The sequence below is a fragment of the Podarcis erhardii genome, assembly GCF_964252035.2.
Source record: "Podarcis erhardii genome assembly, chromosome: 15".
NCBI lineage: Eukaryota > Metazoa > Chordata > Lepidosauria > Squamata > Lacertidae > Podarcis > Podarcis erhardii.
Genome location: NC_138505.1, coordinates 11559765 through 11569771, shown reverse-complemented (window position 1 = coordinate 11569771; position 10007 = coordinate 11559765). Strand labels below are relative to the sequence as shown.

General features: G+C 47.0%; 1 long non-coding RNA gene across 1 annotated transcript; it reads right to left on the bottom strand.

Moving 5' to 3' along the window:
* Positions 1-8016: 8016 nt before the first annotated feature.
* LOC309330142 lies at positions 8017-10003 on the bottom strand. Its single transcript, XR_014151306.1, has 2 exons — positions 9136-10003; positions 8017-9102 (listed from the first exon to the last, which is right to left on the bottom strand). It is a non-coding gene; the product is annotated as an uncharacterized lncRNA (long non-coding RNA).
* Between the last annotated feature and the right edge of the window lie 4 nt (positions 10004-10007).

Below are 10007 nucleotides of genomic sequence, written 5' to 3'. Positions count from 1 at the left end.
CTTTTGACTGCGTGTGTATGTGTGGTGCTTGTTTTACGCTTTGATTCTGCAGAGGGAGAAACTGAAACTGAAACAAGAAAGGCTGAGCCCCTTATTCATATATTGGCTTTGGGGAAATTGCTGAGTTTTGAATGTGAGTCTTTCTCTCCTCCCACCCCTCCATTACACATATCTAGCAGGTGACTCAACACTGCTTTGTTATCGGGGGTTTTCGGTGCCCTTCGTTGCTATAGCGACCGTCACTAGGCCTCTCCTGTGGCTTGCTCCTATGGCAACGGCGTCGTGTTGTGTCAGCTATGCTTGGCATCTCCGTGTGACCTCGCCCCCACCCCAGCCAGGGCCCAGACACCTCTGCCCATACAAAAGGAGGGCCAGAGGTCTGCATGTTCCACCTACCACATGCCTGTGTTGGAGCTTTTGCCGCTGCTGCTCTTAAAAGTTGCTAGTCCATCCAGTGTTTAAGAAAATGGGTTTGCTTCCCTTTCTTCATATTTCTTCTAACATAAAATTGAAGTTGGGGTGAGTTATTAGTGATCCTTGGTTGCATGCCAGAAGAGGCCAACCCTTCCAAGAGAGAGAGATGCCTGGGATTTCACCTGGGTCTGAATCCTGCAAGGCCCTGGCAGCTACTGGCACATAGGGAGCATTGTGAGGCTGGGAGGAAGATCAAGGCCACATTCCCACCATACATTTAAAGCTCTGTCATACCATATAATAATACAGTGGTACCTCGGGGGACGCGGGTGGCGCTGTGGGTAAAACCTCAGTGCCTAGGACTTGCCGATCGCATAGTCGGCAGTTCGAATCCCCGTAGCGGGGTGCGCTCCCGCTGCTCGGTCCCAGCGCCTGCCCACCTAGCAGTTCGAAAGCACCCCGGGTACAAGTAGATAAATAGGGACCGCTTACTAGCGGGAAGGTAAACGGCATTTCCATGTGCTGCTCTGGCTCGCCAGAGCAGCTTCGTCATGCTGGCCACGTGACCCGGAAGTGTCTGTGGACAGCGCTGGCTCCCGGCCTCTTGAGCGAGATGAGCGCGCAACCCTAGAGTCTGTCAAGACTGGCCCGTACGGGCAGGGGTACCTTTACCGTTTACCTCGGGTTAAGAACTTAATTCGTTCCGTAGGTCTGTACTTAACCTGAAATTGTTCTTAACCTGAAGTACCACTTTAGCTAATGGGGCCTCCCGCTGCTGCCACGCCACCGGAGCACGATTTCTGTTCTCATCCTGAAGCAAAGTTCTTAACCCAAGGTACTATTTCTGGGTTAGCAGAGTCTGTAACCTGAAGCATCTGTAACCCGAGGTACCACTGTAATAATTTATTATCAATACCCCGCCCATCTGGCTGGGTTTCCCCAGCCACTCTGGGCAGCTCTCAATAGAATAATACAGTCATACCTTGGGTTGCGAATGTGATCCGCGCGCGAGGCACGTTTGCAACCCGCAGCATTCGCAGCCTGAAGTGCCACGTCTGCGCACGTGCGTGATGCGATTCGGCGCTTCTGCACATGCGCATGATGTCATTTTGCGCTTCTGCGCAGGCGCCTAAACCCGTAAGTAACCCGTTCCGGTACTTCCGGGTTCGGCGCAGTCCACAACCCGAAAACATGCAACCTGCAGCCTTCGTAACCCGAGGTGTGACTGTAGTAATACAGTGGTACCTCGGGTTACAGACGCTTTAGGTTACAAACTCCGCTAACCAGGAAGTGGTTGCTTCAATTTAAGAACTTTGCCCCAGGATAAGAACAGAAATTGCACGCCAGTGAGAGGCCCCAATAGCAAAAGCACGCCTCAGGTTAAGAACCGTTTCAGTTTAAGAACGGACCTCTGGAACGAATTAAGTTCTTAACCCGAGGTACCACAGTAGTAGTAGTAGTAGTAATAATAATAATAATAATAATAATAATAATAATAATAATAATAGATCAAACATTAAAAACTTCCCTATACAGGGCTGCCTTCAGATGTCTTCTAAAAGTCGTGTACAGTAGTTCTTTATCTCCTTGACATCTGATGGGAGGGCGTTCCACAGGGCGGGTGCCACTACCAAGAAGGCCCTCTCAGTGGCTCCCTGTAACCTCACTTCTCGCAGTGAGGGAACCGCCAGAAGGCCCTCAGAGCTGGACCTCAGTGTCCGGGCAGAACGATGGGAGTGGAGACGCTCCTTCAGGTGTACTGGGCCGAGGCCGTTTAGGGCTTTAAAAGGTCAGCACCAACACTTTGAATTGTGCTCAGAAACTTTAAACTGTCATGGTTACCCACAATAATTTTGGGAGCCGTAGTTTGTTATGGCTGCTGAGAGTTGTTAGGTGATCCCCATTACAGTGTTACAATTCTCAGAGTTCCCTGGGAAGGGGGATCGATTGCTAACTGGGCATTTGTAACCTTGTGAGAATAATGGAGTATTCTAACAGCTCTCTGCACCCATAACAAACTATAGCTCCCAGATTTTTTGGGGGGGAATGCACTTTCAATGTATGTTGTGACTGGCCTCAGCGTGCTACGAGGGGAGATCCATGCTCAAAATCCCACCCAGTAACTAAGGACCCCTCCCTCCAGGCTGGTTTATGTATGTGAGTTTGCCAGTATATCCTGCAAGGGGCTAAGGTCCCTCACACACACCCCAAAAAATATTTTAAGGGACTGAGCCCCCACAAAGTTGATGGGTATCGCTTACCTGGACTCCCCCTGTTTTATTCAAGTTGGCAGCCCTGAATATGTGGCTGATTCAGTATAGTACATTCCTGGTGGATTTGCACCAGACACGCAAAAAAACTTGTTTTATTAGTAGTTCTGTGAGGCGTCCTCAGCGGTTACCACCTTATTGCCGTCTGCAGGGGGCACTCTTGTGCCACAGTGCAAGAAAAGAGGGGGGGAATAAATAGGAATATGTGTGGTATAGCAAGTTACAGGATTTCAGAAGGAAGTTACGGGACCTGCACCAACTGGGAAAATAAAGCAGTTTGTCCACCCTGAAACTTTTGAAAGTGGGGTCATGTGTAGCTGCCCTGACAACACAATATGCCAAAATGATTGTGAATACAGGGTAAAAAGGATGTCCCGAGTGAGGGTTAAAGCACCCCCCACTCTACTGGTTCATAGTAGGTTTGGGGAAGGAAAATGGTGGGGACCTAATCCGAGAGGCTTCTAATTCTGAGCCATGTTGGCACTTGTACAGAGTCAGAACTCCTGCCTTTATTGATTTTGTCATTTCTGCCTTCTTCCCGGTCCTCCAGCTGTGACATCCCAGCAAACATCCTTCATTGCTGCCATGCATGTCTCCTCCAGTCTCTTAAACAAATATGTGTGTGTGTGTGTGTGTGTGTGAGCAGCTGGGAAAGGGGGCTGTTTGCTTTTCTCAGCTGCCGTTTGTGACCTTGCCTCTTGCAAACAAGACATCAGCAAGTTTTTCTTTTTGTGGGTGGGGGTCACTGCGGGGGGGGGGTGCCCACGGGCCTCTGTGTCCATAGTATCTTTGTGACTTGGTAGCAACCGCAGCGGAATGTGTGTGCGGTGTGCGGCGCATGTGTACATTGTGGGTGTGGTAGCACTGAACCAAACAGAAATTTGGCTTCTAGAAGATAACTGTTGGGGCGGTTGTTTTAATCGTCAAAGAAAGGTGCTAGTCCACACGGTGGCAATATTTGCTGACAGGTCAGCACCCAAAGAAGGCCTGGACAGAGGCAAACAAGTGAGAGGAAATTAACTCCTGAAAGGAAGGAAATTTGCATGACACAGTCCTGAGTGTGCCCCCCAGAGTGGTACCGATTTTTCCGTGTACTGTATAAGACTGGTTTTTCTCCCTAAAAAATAATGTCAAAAAATTTGGGGGCATCTTATACACGGGGGCCATCTTCCCCATTTTCTTAAATCGGAGTCCCCCAAAATAGGGGTCGTCTTATACATGCTGGCGTCTTATGGGTGGAAAAATATGGCAATTGAAGAGGGCCCAAAGTTTATTTATTTAACCCCCTCTTCCTCTTAAAACCCAGGGCAGCAAACACAAAAGCGAGAAAGTAAACATATTAAAACATATTTAAAAACATGTAACATATTTAAAAACATGAGAGATTGTGGCCAGCAGGATGATGGAAGGTATGCATTGTGACTACTTTGCTATGTCATTGTTCTGCATTTCTTCATGCTGAAAGCCACCTTCAGCATTGTTTGAAAGGCGGCATATAAATAAAATTATGTATCTACATATGTATGTGATCGGTTCAGGGTGTGTACTGCTCAGCAGTATTTGGCTGTTTTGCCAAGATGCAGTAGATAAACTGTTATGCGCAGATCTCCACGATTATAATTTTATTAAAATAAAATTTTATTAAGGCAACTGGGGAGAATGGTGAGAAAAGCTCAACAACTTTGCCAATAAAAGCTCAACAACTTTTGTGTCCAGATTTTCACTTTTTGAAATATGGCAACCCACCCACCCACACCCCCCCCACACACAATGAAACCTGGATGGTGTAGTTTGTTAAGGGTACTGAGAGTTGTTAGAAGACCCCTGCTCCTTTTACAGAGCTACAATTCTCACAGTGGTTTAACAATCAATCCTTTTTCCTGGGGGATTAAACACTGCTTAAGACCCTGAATAATGACTGAAGACATTCCTAAGCAGATACGGGCTTCTTATTAACAAATTCCATTGATTAAAATAGCTGTCTTAAGGAGGCCTGGGTATGACATTTTAGGCCAGGGGGCGGAACCAAATGCCTTCTGTCTCCTCATATACAGTACGTGACAAAAATACTGTATAACAATGAACTAAATCGAAGGCAGGCAGAAGATTGAGCAGGATCTCCTGGGAGATTAATAGGTTATTGATTAGAAGTTTCTGCTTCCTAAACGATTAACTATGGCTGTATACACACCATACATCTCCCCACCCCACCCCACCCAAAATCTGGGAACTGTAGTTTACCCCTCACAGAACTACAATTCCCAGCAGTCTTCGCAAAATAGTTCCTAGGGTGCTCTGGGTGTGTACAATTTAAATGTAGTGTGTACACAGCAAAAAGTGTGTTTGTTTTCTAAACTGGGCTTGTTAGAACCACCAAACTAGTCAGTGGGTAGTCAAAAGGCAGTGTGGTATAGTGGTTAGTGTCGGACTGAGACCAGAAGAGGGTTCAAGACCCCACTTGGCTAGGAAGCTCATGGGGCGGCCTTGGGCCAGTCACTGTCTCTTAGCTTAACCTACCTCACAGAGTTGTTGTGCAGGGATTAAATGAGTGAGAGAAGAACCGTGTACACTGTACACCTCCCTGAGGTGGGAGGAAAAGATGCAATAAATCAGTCGCTCAGATGTAGACTTTTCTTTGTGTTTGGGGGTCACGAGGTGTATGGCTTATGGCTTATGCAGCAGGGAGTAATCCGTTCTGCCCCTCAGCTACCCTGTTTTGTCTGACTCTGCCTCCACCCAGCCACAACTCTGGATCTGGTAGTGTTGGGTGGGGGTAAAAAGGTTCGTTATAAAAGGCAAGAGACCTAACAAGAACCCACGTGCCTGAACTAAGTACAGTGGTACCTTGGTTCTCAAACCTAATCCATTCCGGAAGTGTCCGTTCCAAAACCAAGGCATGCTTTCCCATAGAAAGTAATGCAAAATGAATTAATCCGTTCCAGACTTTTAAAAAACAACCCTAAAAAACAACAGCAGTTTAACATGAATTTTACTATCTAACGAGACCACTGAGCCATAAAATAAAAGCAATTATCAATGTACTGTAGTATAAAATAAATAAGACAGTATTGTAGATGATAAAAATGAAAATTTAATTTTTTTCTTCCCTGCACTGATGATAGTCATTGTTGGGAGGGGGGGCTGTTATCCATTTCCGCAGTCACACAATCAATAAATCAGTAGCTGAACTGGGTTCCACAGAGTCAAAAAAACAAATTAACCGAAAAAGCCTCAAAAACAAAAATGCAAAATGGCAAAAACAAAAGCGCCAAACTTAATCCATTCCGGAAGTCCGTTCAACTTCCGAAATGTTCGAAAACCAAGGCACAGCTTCTGATTGGTGCAGGCGCCCTGGACACAATAGCCGACAACCGCATTGGACGTTCAGCTTCCAAAAATTGTTCAAAAACCGGAACACTTCTGGGTTTTCGGAGTTTGAGAACCAAAGCATTTGAGAACCAAGGTAGCACTGTAGTTTATTATTTGCTGTCCTTTAAGGCCATGTGGGCTGCCTCTCCCTTCCTAATGGTGCAACCTGAAAAGGCACTCTCACCTTATACTGCTTCTCTGTCTCATAATCCACCTGATAGGAAACAAGTTTCTACCTGGTGAAGCTTTCCTGATGCAATATAGTGGCTAAGGCTTCATACCTTACTTTTAAAGTAACCCTCCCCCCACAAAAGAACCCTGGCGACTGCAGCTTTCTATAACTCCCAGCCCCCTTATCAAAAACTACAGCTCCCAAGGTTCTCCGAGGGTGGGAAATAACACTTCAAATATACACCCACACTTCAGAAAGGCCCCAGTTCAAATTTCACCTCTGCCACTGACTGACTACATGTCCATAGAAGGGGGGGGGAGATAATAGTACTGTATATTTTGCTCCATAAGACACACTTTTTTCCTCCTAAAAAATATGGGGAAATGTATGCGCGTCTTATGGGGCGAATGTGTGGTCCCTGGAGCCGAATTGCCCAGGGGCAAAAAGCAGATCGTGCTTTTTTTTTTTCAGAAAGAGGGAAGTGGGTATTGAAACAAAGCCGCTGAGCAGCTGATCGGCAAGGGATCGGGAGGGAGATAAGGGACTCGAGAGATAAAGGAGGCTGCCTAGGAGGAGGGAGGTAAAAGCACTTGGATCCTCAGGATTTTTGCATTGGATCACCCCAAATTCTCCATCAGATCACATAGCATGTCCACGGCTACAGCCTGCACCAAAAAAACCATGCATCCACTGTTTTGTGGGGCCAATGGCACAAAAACATGATTACAAAGCATGGATCCACATGGATTCTCAAGATTTTTGCACTGGGCTACCCCAAACTCACCGTCAAATCACATGTCATGTCTTGTGGCCACAGCATGAACCACAAAAATCAAACATCCACTGTTTTGTTCAGAATATTTTTTTTCTTGTTTTCCTCCTCTAAAAACTAGGTGCATCTTATGGTCAGGTGCATCTTATGGAGTGAAAAATACAGTGCTTCCAGGGTGTTGGTTAAGGATTACTGAGACAATGCATGCAAACTGCTTTGAGCCACTCAAGCTATTTGATGGGGTTTTTCTGTTGCTGGAAAATGCACGTTCTGGGTTGGAAGGCTGCGACAGGACCAGACAACAAGCTCCAGCTTGCCAAACCCCATCCCCCACCGTCTTGCAGCCTCCTTAATTACTATTATTAGCTACGCGGTGCCAGAAGGCATGCCGTAAACAGCAATTTGCTCAGCCTTTTCAAGGCATAACCAGGAGCACCGGCGTCGAGGAGGCAAAAATGTGTGCCTGGAAGGCAGGAGAAACGAACTTGCTATATCCTACCTGCTTCTAGGCACTGAGCGGGGAGGGATTAATTATAGGAGGGATAATCTGGCACCCCCCCTCCTTCCTCCACTCCATTTTACAACCCAGGGCTTGGTGGGAACACACCTCTCTCCAGTGTGCATTGCAAAGTGTTGCAGTTCAAATATGAAAACACAGTGAGGTATGATCATAGATACCAGGGATAGGGGACTTTCACTGTCTGAAGGGCACATTATTCTCTGGAAATCAATGGGGCAATGTTCCAATGGTGCAGGAGTGTCAAAGTCTACTATTTATTGCAGGAGAGACCCCTCTCCAGTAACCTACAACCACCTGAGGATTAAAGGGGAGCTTTTTATCCTGTGTACAGGTTTCCTTCATGACAGTCACAGTCAGTCAAGAGCTATAGATATATATGGACAGAAAACATACTGGCATATATACTCCGCTGCTGCAAGACTTTGTAATAAGGCTTCATCCGTAAATCTCCACACACTCCGTTCATCCCACGTTCCCAAGACCAAGCAAGAACGCCTAATTTCAAAATGCTCGTTTTTATTTTCTATCTTGATCTTAACATTTACATGTAGTGGGGAAATAAGGTTCACAGTTTCAAAGAGCAAGACGGATAAAAACAAAAGGACGACGTTAAAAAATAGCTACCTCGTTTTGAGCCTGCTGTGGGGAGACTTGGCCCTCCCGATGTTGCTGAACTACAATCCCCATCTTTGTTGGCCATTCTTGCTAGGGCAGATGGGAGCTGTAGTTCAGAAACATCCAGACTGCCAAAGCCTACTCACCCATTTTAATTAAAGTTGGGGGGGGGGGGGAGAGAGGCAGACAGGAGCACAGCCACCCCTCCCTTTAAAGGTGGCAGCGGTACCAGACAGAAATATCTAGGAAGACTTTTGGAAGCCTTTGGGGGCCAAAATGAAGAATTGGGGGGGGGGGGGTTAAGACCTTCCCTGTGCAGGGTTAGTTTGCACTAGGAATGGGGGGGGGGCTGTGGCCTGCCTGATGCTGCTGAACTTCAGGCCCCTGACCACTGGGCCCGACTACCGAAGGCTTACTTATTTCATTTATTTCATTACAGTGGTACCTCGGGTTAAGAACTTAATTCGTTCCGGAGGTCCATTCTTAACCTGAAACTGTTCTTAACCTGAAGCACCACTTTAGCGCCGCAATTTCTGTTCTCATCCTGAAGCAAAGTCCTTAACCCGAGGTACTATTTCTGGGTTAGCGGAGTCTGTAACCTGAAGTGTCTGTAACCCGAGGTACCACTGTATATCAATTTTTTCTCCAAGGAGCTCAAGTACAAGATACTCCCCCCTCCTCATTGAATCCCCACAACAACCCTGTGAGGTAGGTTAGGCTGACTGAGGCAGTGACTGGCCCAAGATCACCCAGTGAGTTCAACGGTTGAGTGGGGATTCGAATCCTGCTCTCCCAGGTCTTAATCCGATACTCTAACCACGACACCACATTGGGTAGTGATATGAGAACTGTAGTCCATTGGCATCCAAAGTGCCACAACTCTGCATTATACCCTTCCTGGAAAAGGAAGGCAATATAAAACCTTGAAGAAAAGGCAAATTAATACCACTTCAAAATCACGATTTGCAACCTGTTAACACAGCTCCCTCCCCACCAGGGACACACAATGGACCCCCCTGCCAAACCCCTCTTTGGTTTCCACCACCTGCTTCGAACTGCCAAGAAGAAAATTCCAAGGCGGTGGTGGATGGTGGCCAGGGAATGACTTTGTTGGGCAGGCTGTGAGTTCCTCAGAACAGGCTGCACATTTTATTTATTTAAATAATTTACATGCTGCCTTTTCTAAGCGTTGTACAAGAGAGATAAGAACATAAAGCAAGTTAAAATTAACCACAGAATCACAGGGCTGGGGAACCCCCTCGCAAACTGTGTGCTGAAACAGAAAAAGTTGTCACCAAGCGCTGGGAGTTCAACAGGGAGAGAGGGTGGTCGAACCACAATACGAATCATGTGTCTGAGCCACGGGGAACCATGAAAAGCGCCCTCCTCCTCCTCAAATACCTCAGTAATTGCCCAGGGATATAAGGCATGGCCTGGATCCTAAAATAATAATAAAAATACTTATGGAGATCTGTGTGCTTCCCCTACCATATTGGTGGTGGGTGGGAACCCAAGGCAAGGCAAAACTTTTAAAGGACATTGGGGGTAGAAGATTCAGCATATCTCTGACCCTCATATTGGCTAGGCTGCGAGACTACCATAACTCAAGGGTTTCAGTGGAAGCGGGTACATGAGGGCGGAGGCAATGCTGTCCCACTAACCTCAGTCTGCCCCTAGCCAGCCCCCACCCGCCTGCCTTGTTACATCCAGTCCAGGGGGTGGCACTGCCTGCCCTTTTCCTCAGTCTCTGCGCTGCCCCTTTTACAATTCAGCAGGGGGCATGGGGACAAAACTAGAATGTGTTGGTTCTGCCTGCCACTGGCTCTCTGGCGCCACCTACTGTGGGGCTCCCCACCTGCCACCCTATCAGTCCCA